The following is an 11,572-nucleotide window of genomic DNA, read 5'->3' on the forward strand; positions in this document are numbered from 1 at the left end:
GTATAACACAACCTATCATTCTTTCACTTCGTGTCGTTGTTAAGATTAGCGGATCAAGACTTAGACTAGTAAATTTCTTTATGCGCGTAAGGCTTCAGATGGTGGCGTGAGAGACACGGGGTTTAGTCTGGTTCGGGGAGCCGCTCGTGTTGCCCACGCGGGGTTCTGTAGTAGGGGTTACAGGAGTGCGAGAGAGGGAACAGGTCCCAGGTCTCTTGGGTGTGTACTGATGCTCTAGCCGGGCAAGTGCGTGTGTTCTGTTAGCTTGGAAGCGTCGTGGTGCTTCGAGTTGTCTGCCCCCGCCTCCTTTGTCTCAGGTCCCCGATTCTCATTTTATAGCGTAAGGAGTCCACCGGGGTTATAGGCGAGGCCGAGTGTGGGGAGAAGTAAAGAGATAAACATAGCTAGGTAAAAATACAACATAAAAAGGGGGGAAAGAAGTTCCCAGGTCACCGACGTCCTCACCGGCCTTCAACTTCTGCTGGCGCGTTTGCCAGAGGAGGGTGGCCGCCGTCGCGTCCTGTCGATGGCTTCCTCGGTGACTGTAGCCACCGGACCTGATGATGGCGTTTTGTCGTGACCCTCATGTCTGTTGGGGGAGGCGGCGGATCCCACCATCCTGCTGACGGCCCGCGGAGAGCGGACGTCGCATCCCTGCCACCGGGCGTGCGGGGCACGAGAACGGGCGAGGCCTTACCCCTACCCTGGGCGGTGCAGGCCATGAGTGCCCTACGGCGAATCGGAGGAGGCCGCAGCTACTGTAGCAGGCACTGTGCGGCCGCCCATAGGTACTTGCGGGAGGTTGCGTGGGGGGCGCGGATATCCTTCTCCCTGACAGATCTGCGGCGCATTTATGGCGAGATCGACAGGGGGACCCACGAGATCCGCGCTAGAGGTGGATACTTGTCTGGAGGGTCCGGGTTAGCCCGACCCCTTACGCCTGGAGTCGGGCGAGGCAGAGACCTGCGGCGGGGGGTCGGGCGCTCCCGACCCCAGGCCCGTGGTCGGGCGAGGCGGAACTCGGTCCTCCGGGGGTCGGGGCGCCCGACCCGGGGCATGAGGTCGGGCAAGGCGGAGCGCGGCTCTCGCTTCCTAGGTTGGGCCGATGGCAGTCGTTGTTCCCTTAGGTGGGCCTGGGCCTTTGCGTCTTGTTGTTTCCATGGGCTTCGAAAGGTCATTAATATTCCCCCCCAACAGCAGCCCCTGGGCCTGTGGTGGAGCGGGGACGCTCCTCCAGAGGCTGCTGTCATCGCCCGTAGGGGATCCTCGCAGTTGATCCGGGACGGGAGGTGTGGTTTGCGCGGCTTTACCGAGGGGGTCGACCAGGCGACGCATCTTGTGAGCGACTCGGAGTGGGAGGATTTCTTGTCGTTCCCTTCTGTCTGAGAGTCTTAAGTCGAGACCACCCGCGTGGCCTTTGGTTGCGAGGCCAGCCCCTGAGCCCCCGCTCGTTGCAGGGGACCGATCGGGAGGCTAGGTCGACTTTTGTACGTTACCCCTCAAGCGTCCGTTCGCTGGGACGGAGGGGACGAGCCGTGCCATGCTATCCTTGCTGGACGAACCGTGGTGCTCATTGAGCTACTAACGGGCGAATTCGAGTGGGGTCCTGGTCCCCGTTCGGGGGGGGGGTGGTCCGGCTTGGGCCAAGCTGGTGGCATACCCCAGGCTCCGGTCAGCCAGTTCATATAGTTCCCAAATCCGTTCGGTCGGATCCGGGGGCTCGTTGCCTTTCTTCGGGGAAAAACCATGAACTTTGATGCCGGTCTGGACTCGAATGTGAGATTGAGATGCCCTGGGCTATTGCGCGCCCGGGTGATGGTCGCTTGCGGACCCGTCTCCTCTCACCCCTCGCTCGGGGGTATCCTGGAGCGGTTGTCGAACCCATGGCGGGCCAACCTTCGAACCCCTGGATCGTAATGGGCCGTAGGTTTGTTTTCAGCCCCGTATCCCTTTCTTACCTTTTGGTGGGCCTTGGGCCGAATGTGGAGGGAGGCCGCGCCTTGGGCCGGATGTGGAGGAGGCATTGCCTTGGGCCGGATGTGGGAGACGTCGTGCGCGTGTCCTCCGGGAGATGAAGTGGTGGAGGGCGCCGACCCGCGAATCGAGGGAGGAGGGGATGTTTCCGTTGCAGGTCGTGTGTGCAGTTTCTGAAAAAGAGGCGGGTGTGACGGGGCGTACCTGGCGCCGCATTTATTGTGATGGGGGCGTCTGTTCTGCTTCCCTCGCGCCTTCCCTATAAAACAAAGGCTTCGCCTCGCCGGTTCCGCCCACCATCTTCGTTCAAGTCTTTTCGCCTCCTCGCGCGCCCTTAGCTTTCCTGCGCCCACTTTGTCTTCCTCCACCCGGTGCTGCACCCTTTCTCCCCATCCCCCGTCGAGCTCTTCTCCCTCCGGCGATGAGATCCTGGGCGCATTCCCTTTTTGGCCCCTCACGCACCGAGGGCCTAGTGAGGAAAGGCCTCCTTTGCGAGAGGACGAAGAGGGATGAGTGGGGTTTCCCTGAGATGGAAGAGGTGCCAATTCCGCCCACCGGCTACGTCGTTTCCTTCACCCACTTCCACGAGAGGGGGTTCGCGACTCCGCCGAGCCTCTTCTTCCGCGGGCTTCTGCATTACTACGGGCTTGATCTGCAGCACCTCAACCTCAATGGGATTCAGCACATCGCAGCGTTCATCGCGCTGTGCGAGGGGTTCCTGGGCATTGAGCCCAACTTCTCGCTGTGGAAGTACTTCTTCACGGTCAGCCTGTATCAGAAGGCCGAGAAGAAGGGAAGCCAGCAGCGGTCGTCTCCGGTGCCGATAGGGTGCGCCGGAATCCACCTCCGTCATACTCGTGCCAAGGAGTATATGGCGATGAAGACCGCTGATGAGGACATCAACACCAACGATACATCCACACCTACACAAGTACCAGTTTCTGGTCCTATAACTCGCGCCCGTGCTCGTCAACTTAATCATCAAGTAAGTTCACTCTTGAGTTCCTGTTCATCCTATTTAGACCATGGAGACACGTGCACTCTTGTTTTGCTTAGGAATCATGGAGAAGACCGAAAGGGAAACGGACTCGCGAAGGTTGGATTCGGACTCCAGGACAGTACCAACTTGTGATAGTCACCACGGTCGCATACAGACACGGATTGGGGCGTTCAAGTACTTCACGGATTTTTTATGAAGTCTATTTTCATATGGATCTGGACTCAAGTCTATATCTGGTCTGAGGCGGTCGCAATGAAAAATTTACTACCGATAGGTTTTCTGGTGCTGCGTCACCTTATTTTTGCCCAATGGGCGATGTATCAAGTTGGGTCCATTAGGGACATGTCCTAGGGTTGGAGCATGACCCCAACACCCTCCTGGTCGTCCTCCTAGGCATTAATAAGGATTAGAGCCACCACAAATAGATTGGGTTTTGTTTAGATCAAGTTTAGCTCTCGCTACTTGCTTGTAAGCGCGCGTGCTGGATCAGCCGCCCATCTTACTATCTTCGGAACCCCACCTTATTGAGATTTAGTTGGAAACCTTCATCTTCATCTAGTAAATTCAGTACTTGTTATACTTGTTCTTGCTAGTTCTTCGATTGCTTGCAGGACGAGTGCCCTAGTGGCTGGGTGACGCGCTCCACAAGATCGCGACAGCCATTGGAGGGGATGTATCGGTTGCTAAGGCACAGCTTGGAAGGCTGTAGTCGGGCCGTGAACGTTGTCTCCATCCACCAATCGAGTTATCTATGCCTTTCTCATCGAAAGATTGGGAATCAACCCTAGCGGGTTCATATTAGTTGGTAATCAGAGCAAGGTTTATCGGTGAGAGACTTCTAATTCTTTGCTGTTTTTAATTTCCTATAGTCCAGAAAAGGCCAAAAAAATTAGTAGCTTAGTTCTCCATAATCCCAAAAAACCCTTTGAGCCTTTTACTATTACTGCTTAGTTAGGGCTTATTGAATTAACGGTTGCATCGTCGTGTCAAGTTGCTGGTCTTAGCGTCTAGTCATTTAGAGTTTCGAGTTCTTGTCACGTTTGTGTCACTATCGCAGATTTGAGTTTATTTGTTTCTCTCCAGAAATCAGATTGGATTTTCCAAATTCCTTTGTTTTGTTTACCACTATTAACCAAACCACATCCTTGGAGGTTTCATCCACGTCCATACTTCCATCTCCAAAAAGGAAATCCCACAAGTTCAAATCAGAATTCGATTCGGAGTCCTATTTTATCCTGAAAAGAAAAGCACCATATTTCCATTATCAGGAGTCTGAATAGAGAGTTTGAATACAATCTGAAAACCTGAACTTATCCTCTTTCCAACGGATCTGTCCTTGGTCCCAAATTCTTTTTGAGCACTTCGGAATCACCCTGGAGATTTGCGTATCTGCTGGATTTGCAAAACGGCCACTTGTTTGACTTTGTTACTGAATCACCCTTCCCAAGGAAATATTTAATTGCTGTAAGTAGCTTGTTATCTCTTGTTGCAAAATTTGAGCTCTGTGCTACTTGAAAAAAAAAAGAAAAGAAAAACAGAAAGAAAGAAGGAAAGAAAAGAAAAATAGAAAGAAAGAAAGAAAGAAAAGAACGATAAAGAAGAAGAGAAGGGTTTTTCTTTTGTTGTTATTCCTCTCCTTGTGATCCTTTCTTGCTGCAGCTTAGTGACTTCATTTGTGTCCAGGCTCGCGTCTCTAGCACGTACTAGCCTAGGACTAGCACAATAACGTCATTGAGAGTTTGTTCAATTTGCTTGCAACTAATGTGGTGCTAGTACTTCCTTGCTTCAGCCCACCTATAGCTCCATATATTTCGACTACAGCTTGACAGGTCCTATTGTTGCGGCACCGATACACTTCATTCCACGGTTGCAGACTTGTTGGTAGCCGCCCCTCCTGTTGAGCAAGGTAAGAATTGGTAAGAGCTTGTGTAACGGGTTGAGAGTGAGCGTCTTGCAGTAGCTACATCCTAATAGCTGTAGGGTTTTTATTTCTTCACCTGTTTTCTTGTTGCCTTTGTTTGTCTAACCATGACAGGATCAGAGGATAGTCAGAATATGCCACATTCTCCCCGCACCAAGGGCATCATACAACATTTTGAAAAGCTAGTGAAGGGGCACGTCGAGGGGCTCGATGATGATTTGCAGGTGACGAATGAGAAGATTGGGCAGTTGGAGGCCACACAGCTTGCCACCAACACCAAGCTTACAAGGCTGGAGACGTTAGTCGCTCGTATTGACAAAAGCCTTGTTGCTATTTTGAGGCGCTTTGATGAGATGCACGCCAAAACCACTAATGGACATGATGGAGATAACAACAAGGATGAGCGTGTCGAGGACAATTGGGATGCTGATACTGAACAAGATGACCCAGATGCTCATGATCGCCAACGATTACGCAATAATCGCAGAGGTATGGGTGGTTACCGACGACGCGAGGTACATAATAATGATGATGCTTTCAGTAAGATAAAATTTAAGATACCTCCTTTTGATGGTAAATATGATCCTGATGCGTATATTACTTGGGAAATTGCTGTTGATCAAAAGTTTGCATGCCATGAGTTTCCTGAAAATACACGTGTTAGGGCTGCTACTAGTGAGTTCACTAATTTTGCTTCTGTTTGGTGGATAGAACATGGCAAGAAAAATCCTAATAACATGCCACAAACATGGGATGCTTTGAAACGGGTCATGCGAGCTAGATTTGTTCCTTCTTACTATGCACGTGACCTTTTAAATAGGTTTCAACAATTGAGACAGGGTGCTAAAAGTGTAGAAGAATATTATCAGGAGTTACAAATGGGTATGCTGCGTTGTAACTTAGAGTAGGGTGAGGAACCTGCTATGGCTAGATTTTTGGGTGGTTTAAACCGTGAAATTCAGGACATCCTTGCTTATAAAGATTATACTAACGTAACCCATTTGTTTCATCTTGCTTGTAAAGCTGAAAGGGAAGTGCAGGGGCGACGTGCTAGCACCAAGACTAATATTTCTGTAGGAAAATCTACATCATGGCAGCCGCGCACGACTACCTCTTTGACCGGACGTGCACCTCCACCCGCTCCCTCTCCGAGTCGGCTGGCACCACCATCTCTATCGAGCGACAAGAAACATGCTCCTCCCACAAATTCAACAACCAAGACTGCCCAGAAACCAGCCACTAGTACCACTTCGGTTGCATCCACGGGTAGAACAAGAGATGTTCAGTGCCATCGATGCAAGGGCTTTGGACACGTGCAGCGTGACTGTCCTAGCAAGCGTGTTTTGGTGGTCAAAGAAGATGGTGGGTATTCCTCTGCTAGTGATTTTGATGGAGATACACTTGGTTTGCTTGCTGCTGACCATGCAGGTAGTGAGGAACAACCAGAAGAAGAGATTGGTGCAGAGGATGCAGATCATTATGAGAGCCTCATTGTGCAGCATGTGCTTAGCGCACAAATGGAGAAGGCGGAGCAAAATCAGCGGCATACACTGTTCCAAACAAAGTGTGTCATTAAAGAGCGTTCGTGCCATTTGATAATTGATGGAGGTAGCTGCAACAACTTGGCTAGCAGCGATATGGTGGAGAAGCTTGCACTTACAACCAAACCGCACCCACATCCATATCATATTTGATGGCTCAACAATAGCGGTAAGGTTAAGTTAACGAGACTGGTGCGAATTAATTTTGCTATTGGATCATATCATGACGTTGTTGAATGTGATGTTGTGCCTATGGAAGCTTGTCATATTCTGCTAGGTAGACCATGGCAATTTGATACGGATTGTATGCATCATGGTAGATCAAATCAGTATTCTCTCATACACCATGATAAGAAAATTGTTTTGCTTCCTATGTCTCCTGAAGCTATTGTGCGTGATGATGTTGCTAAAGCTAAGAAAACTAAAACCGAGAGCGAAAAAATGTCAAATCTATTAGTAGTAAGAAAGATGAGATAAGATTGAAAGGATATTGCTTGCTTGCTACTAAATCTGATATTAATGAATTGGTTGCTTCAACTTCTGTTGCCTATGCTTTGGTATGCAAGGATGCTTTGATTTCGGTTCACGACATGCAACATTCTTTACCTCCTGTTGTTGCTAACATTTTGTAGGAGTATGTTGATGTGTTTACAAGTGAGATCCCAACGGGGCTGCCACCAATACGAGGGATTGAGCACAAAATTGATCTTATTCCTAGTGCATCTTTGTCAAACTGTGCGCCATACAGGACAAATTCGGAAGAAACAAAAGAAATTCAGCGATAAGTGCAAGAACTACTCGACAAAGGTTATGTGCGTGAGTCTCTTAGTCCTTGTGCTGTTCCGGTTATTTTAGTGCCTAAGAAAGATGGAACATGGCGTATGTGTGTTGACTGTAGAGCTATCAATAATATCACCATTCAATATCGACACCCTATTCCACGATTGGATGACATGCTTGATGAACTTAGTGGTGCTGTTGTGTTTTCCAAAGTTGATTTTCGTAGTGGGTACCACCAGATTCGTATGAAATTAGGAGATGAATGGAAAACTGCTTTTAAAACTAAATTTGGTTTATATGAGTGGTTAGTCATGCCTTTTGGGTTAACTAATGCACCTAGTACTTTCATGAGATTAATGAACGAGGTTCTTCGTGCTTTCATTGGAAAATTTGTTGTGGTCTATTTTGATGATATATTGATTTATAGCAAATCTATGGATGACCACCTTGATCACTTACGTGGTGTTTTTAATGCTTTACGAGATGCGTGTTTATTTGGTAACCTTGAGAAGTGCACCTTTTGCACCGATCGAGTGTCTTTTCTTGGTTATGTTGTGACTCCATAGGGAATTGAGGTTGATCAAGCTAATGTAGAAGCTATACAGGGGTGGCCTGTACCGAAGACTATCACGCAAGTGCGGAGTTTCCTAGGACTTGCTGGTTTCTATCACCGTTTTGTGAAGGACTTCAGCACCAGTGCTGCACCATTGAATGAGCTCACGAAGAAGGGAGTGCCTTTTAGTTGGGGCAAAGTACAAGAAAACTCCTTCAACATGCTGAAAGATAAGTTGACACATGCACCCCTCCTCCAACTCCTTGATTTTAATAAGACTTTTGAGCTTGAATGTGATGCTAGTGGAATTGGATTGGGTGGTGTTTTGTTACAAGAAGGCAAACCTGTTGCATATTTTAGTGAAAAATTGAGCGGGCCTGTTCTGAATTACTCTACTTATGATAAGGAATTGTATGCTCTTGTTCGAACATTAGAAACATGGTAGCATTATTTGTGGCCCAAAGAATTTGTTATTCATTCTGATCATGAATCTTTGAAACATATTCGTAGTCAAGGACATCTGAACCATAGACATGCTAAGTGGGTTGAATTTATTGAATCTTTTCCTTATGTTATTAAGCACAAGAAAGGGAAAGAGAATGTTATTGCTGATGCTTTGTCTAGGAGATATACTTTGCTGAATCAACTTGATTACAAAATCTTTGGATTAGAAACAATTAAAGACCAATATGTTAATGATGCTGATTTTAAAGATGTGTTGCTGCATTGCAAAGATGGAAAAGGATGGAACAAATTCATCATTAGTGATGGGTTTGTGTTTAGAGCTAACAAGCTATGCATTCCAGCTAGCTCCATTCGTTTGTTATTGCTACAGGAAGCGCATGGAGGTGGCTTGATGGGGGCATTTTGGAGCGAAGAAAACAGAGGACGTCCTTGCTGGTCATTTCTTTTGGTCAAAGATGAGAAGAGATGTGGAGATGTTTGTTGCTCGTTGCACGACATGCCTAAAGGCTAAGTCACGATTAAATCCACATGGTTTGTATTTGCCTCTACCTGTTCCAAGTGCTCCTTGGGAAGATATTTCTATGGATTTTGTGTTGGGTTTGCCAAGGACTAGGAAGGGCCATAATAGTGTGTTTGTGGTTGTTGATAGATTTCCTAAAATGGCACATTTCATACCATGTCATAAAACTGATGATGCTACCCATATTGCTGATTTGTTCTTTCGAGAAATTGTTCGTTTGCATGGTGTGCCCAACACAATTGTTTCTGATCGTGATGCTAAATTTCTTAGTCATTTTTGGAAGACTTTATGGGGAAAACTAGGAACTAAGCTTTTATTTTCTACTACATGTCATCCCCAAACTGATGGTCAAACTGAAGTTGTCAATAGAACTTTGTCTACTATGTTACGGGCTGTTTTAAAGAAGAACATTAAGATGTGGGAAGATTGTTTGCCTCACATTGAATTTGCTTATAATTGTTCGCTGCATTCTACTACAAAGATGTGCCCATTTCACATTGTATATGGTTTCTTGCCTCGTGCTCCTATTGATTTGATGCCTTTGCCATCTTCTGAAAAATTAAATTTTGATGCTACTAAGCGTGCTGAATTGATGTTCAAACTGCATGAAACAACTAAAGAAAATATAGAGCGTATGAATGCTAAATATAAGTTTGCCTGTGATAAAGGTAGAAAGGAACTAATATTTGAACCTGGCGTCTTAGTTTGGCTGCACTTGAGAAAGGATAGGTTTCCTGAATTGCGAAAGTCTAAATTGATGCCTCGGGCTGATGGACCCTTTAAAGTGTTGGAAAATGTTAATGATAATGCATATAAGCTTGATCTGCCTGCCGATTTTGGGGTTAGTCCCACATTTAACATTGCAGATTTGAAGCCATATTTGGGAGAAGAAGAAGAGCTTGAGTCAAGGACGACTCAAATGCAAGAAGGGGAGGATGATGAGGACATCAACACCAACGATACATCCACACCTACACAAGTATCAGTTTCTGGTCCTATAACTCGCGCCCGTGCTCGTCAACTTAATCATCAAATAAGTTCACTCTTGAGTTCCTGTCCATCCTATTTAGACCATGGAGACGCGTGCACTCTTGTTTTGGTTAGGAATCATGGAGAAGACTGAAAGGGAAACGGACTCGTGCAGGCTGGATTCGGACTCCAGGATAGTACCAACTTATGATGGTCACCACGGTCGCATACAGACACGGATTGGGGCGTTCAAGTACTTCACAGATTCATTATGAAGTCTATTTTCATATGGATCTAGACTCAAGTCTATATCTAGTCTGAGACAATCACAATGACCAATTTACTACCGATAGATTTTCTGGTGCTGCGTCACCTTATTTTGGCCCAATGGGCCATGTATCAAGTTGGGTCCATTAGGGAGATGTCCTAGGGTTGGAGCACGACCCCAACACCATCCTGGTCATTCTCCTAGGCATTAATAAGGATTAGAGCCACCACAAACAGATTGGGTTTTGTTTAGATCAAGTTTAGCTCTCACTACTTGCTTGTAAGCGCGCGTGCTGGATCAGCCGCCCGTCTTATTGTCTTCGGAACCCCACCTTATTGAGATTGAGTTAGAAGCCTTCATCTTCATCTAGTAAATTCAGTACTTGTTATACTTGTTCTTGCTAGTTCTTCGATTGCTTGCAGGACGAGTGCCCTAGTGGCCGGGTGACGCGCTCCACAAGATCGTGGCAGCCATTGGAGGGGGTGTTTCGGTTGCTAAGGCGTAGCTTGGAAGGCTGTAGTCGGGCCATGAATGTCATCTCCATCCACCAATCAAGTTATCTACGCCTCTCTCATCGAAAGATCGGGAATCAACCCTAGCAGGTTCATATCAACCGCGGCATCCCACAAGGGGTGGCACCAACAGTGGTTCTACGTGAAGAACTACTCCAACTCCCCCTGCCGGAGTTCACCGGCTGCATTATTGAAGCGGCGCCGGAGGTGTGGGCGTACAGCCTGGTGGAGAAGGAGAAGAAGCGGATTACCGGCCTGCTGCAGGCCATCAAGCACCTGAAGGGGAGGGGATTGACCGGAGCGGGAGTCATCGTGGAGTACCACGCTCGGCGGGTGGCGCCGCTGATGCTCTGGGTCCGCTCGCTCGCCGACATGACCCCCGGTGCGCTGGCCGAGGGCACCATCCTCGTGACGGGTGCACTCGCTGCCTTCGAGATCTGGCAGCAGATCCGGGAGGCGCTGGAGGATAAGGACGCCGATTACCCGGTGCCGGGCCACCCTCCGATGCGCTCGGATGAGGACTTCATCGACCTGGTAAGGGTTTTGCACGCCAGTTTTCCTTTCTCTCGTTTCTTGGTCTGCCGTTCTGACGCGAGGCCTTTTGTGTTTGCAGGGCAGCATGACCCGGGGCGTCGACTCGCGTCCGCGGTGCCGGAGGACGCCGAGCAGCGACAGCAGAACCGTCTCCTTGCCGACAAGCAAAAGCGACGCAAGGACAAGGAGACAGCGAAGAAGAAGAAGAGGGCCGCCAAGGAGTTCCATCAGCGGCGATGAGGACAGGTCGTGTCGGACGACGACGACGATGAGGAGGAAGAGGAGGAGGATGATGATGAGGAGGAGGAGGAGTTTATCCTGTCCCCCCGGTCGGGCGCGCTTGTTATCTGGGAGACGCGCTCCCAAACAGCCGTGAGGGATGAAGTGGGTGGACCGCCCGTCCAGGACTTGTTCCCGCAAAGCTCTGGAGCCGCGCCCTAAGGGTCGGCGTGGAGCGCCCCCTAGAGGTCGGCGCGGAGTGCCCCTCGGGGGTCTACGGAGCCGACCCCCGTCCCTGCGCCTGCGGCCCAGGAGC

The 11,572-nt window shown here is 48.7% G+C and overlaps 1 pseudogene; it reads left to right on the plus strand.

Moving 5' to 3' along the window:
• Positions 1-720: 720 nt before the first annotated feature.
• Positions 721-6,679, plus strand: LOC140222811 (uncharacterized; annotated as a pseudogene).
• Positions 6,680-11,572: the final 4,893 nt, after the last annotated feature.

The sequence above is a fragment of the Setaria viridis genome, chromosome 5, assembly GCF_005286985.2.
Source record: "Setaria viridis chromosome 5, Setaria_viridis_v4.0, whole genome shotgun sequence".
Classification (NCBI taxonomy): domain Eukaryota; kingdom Viridiplantae; phylum Streptophyta; class Magnoliopsida; order Poales; family Poaceae; genus Setaria; species Setaria viridis.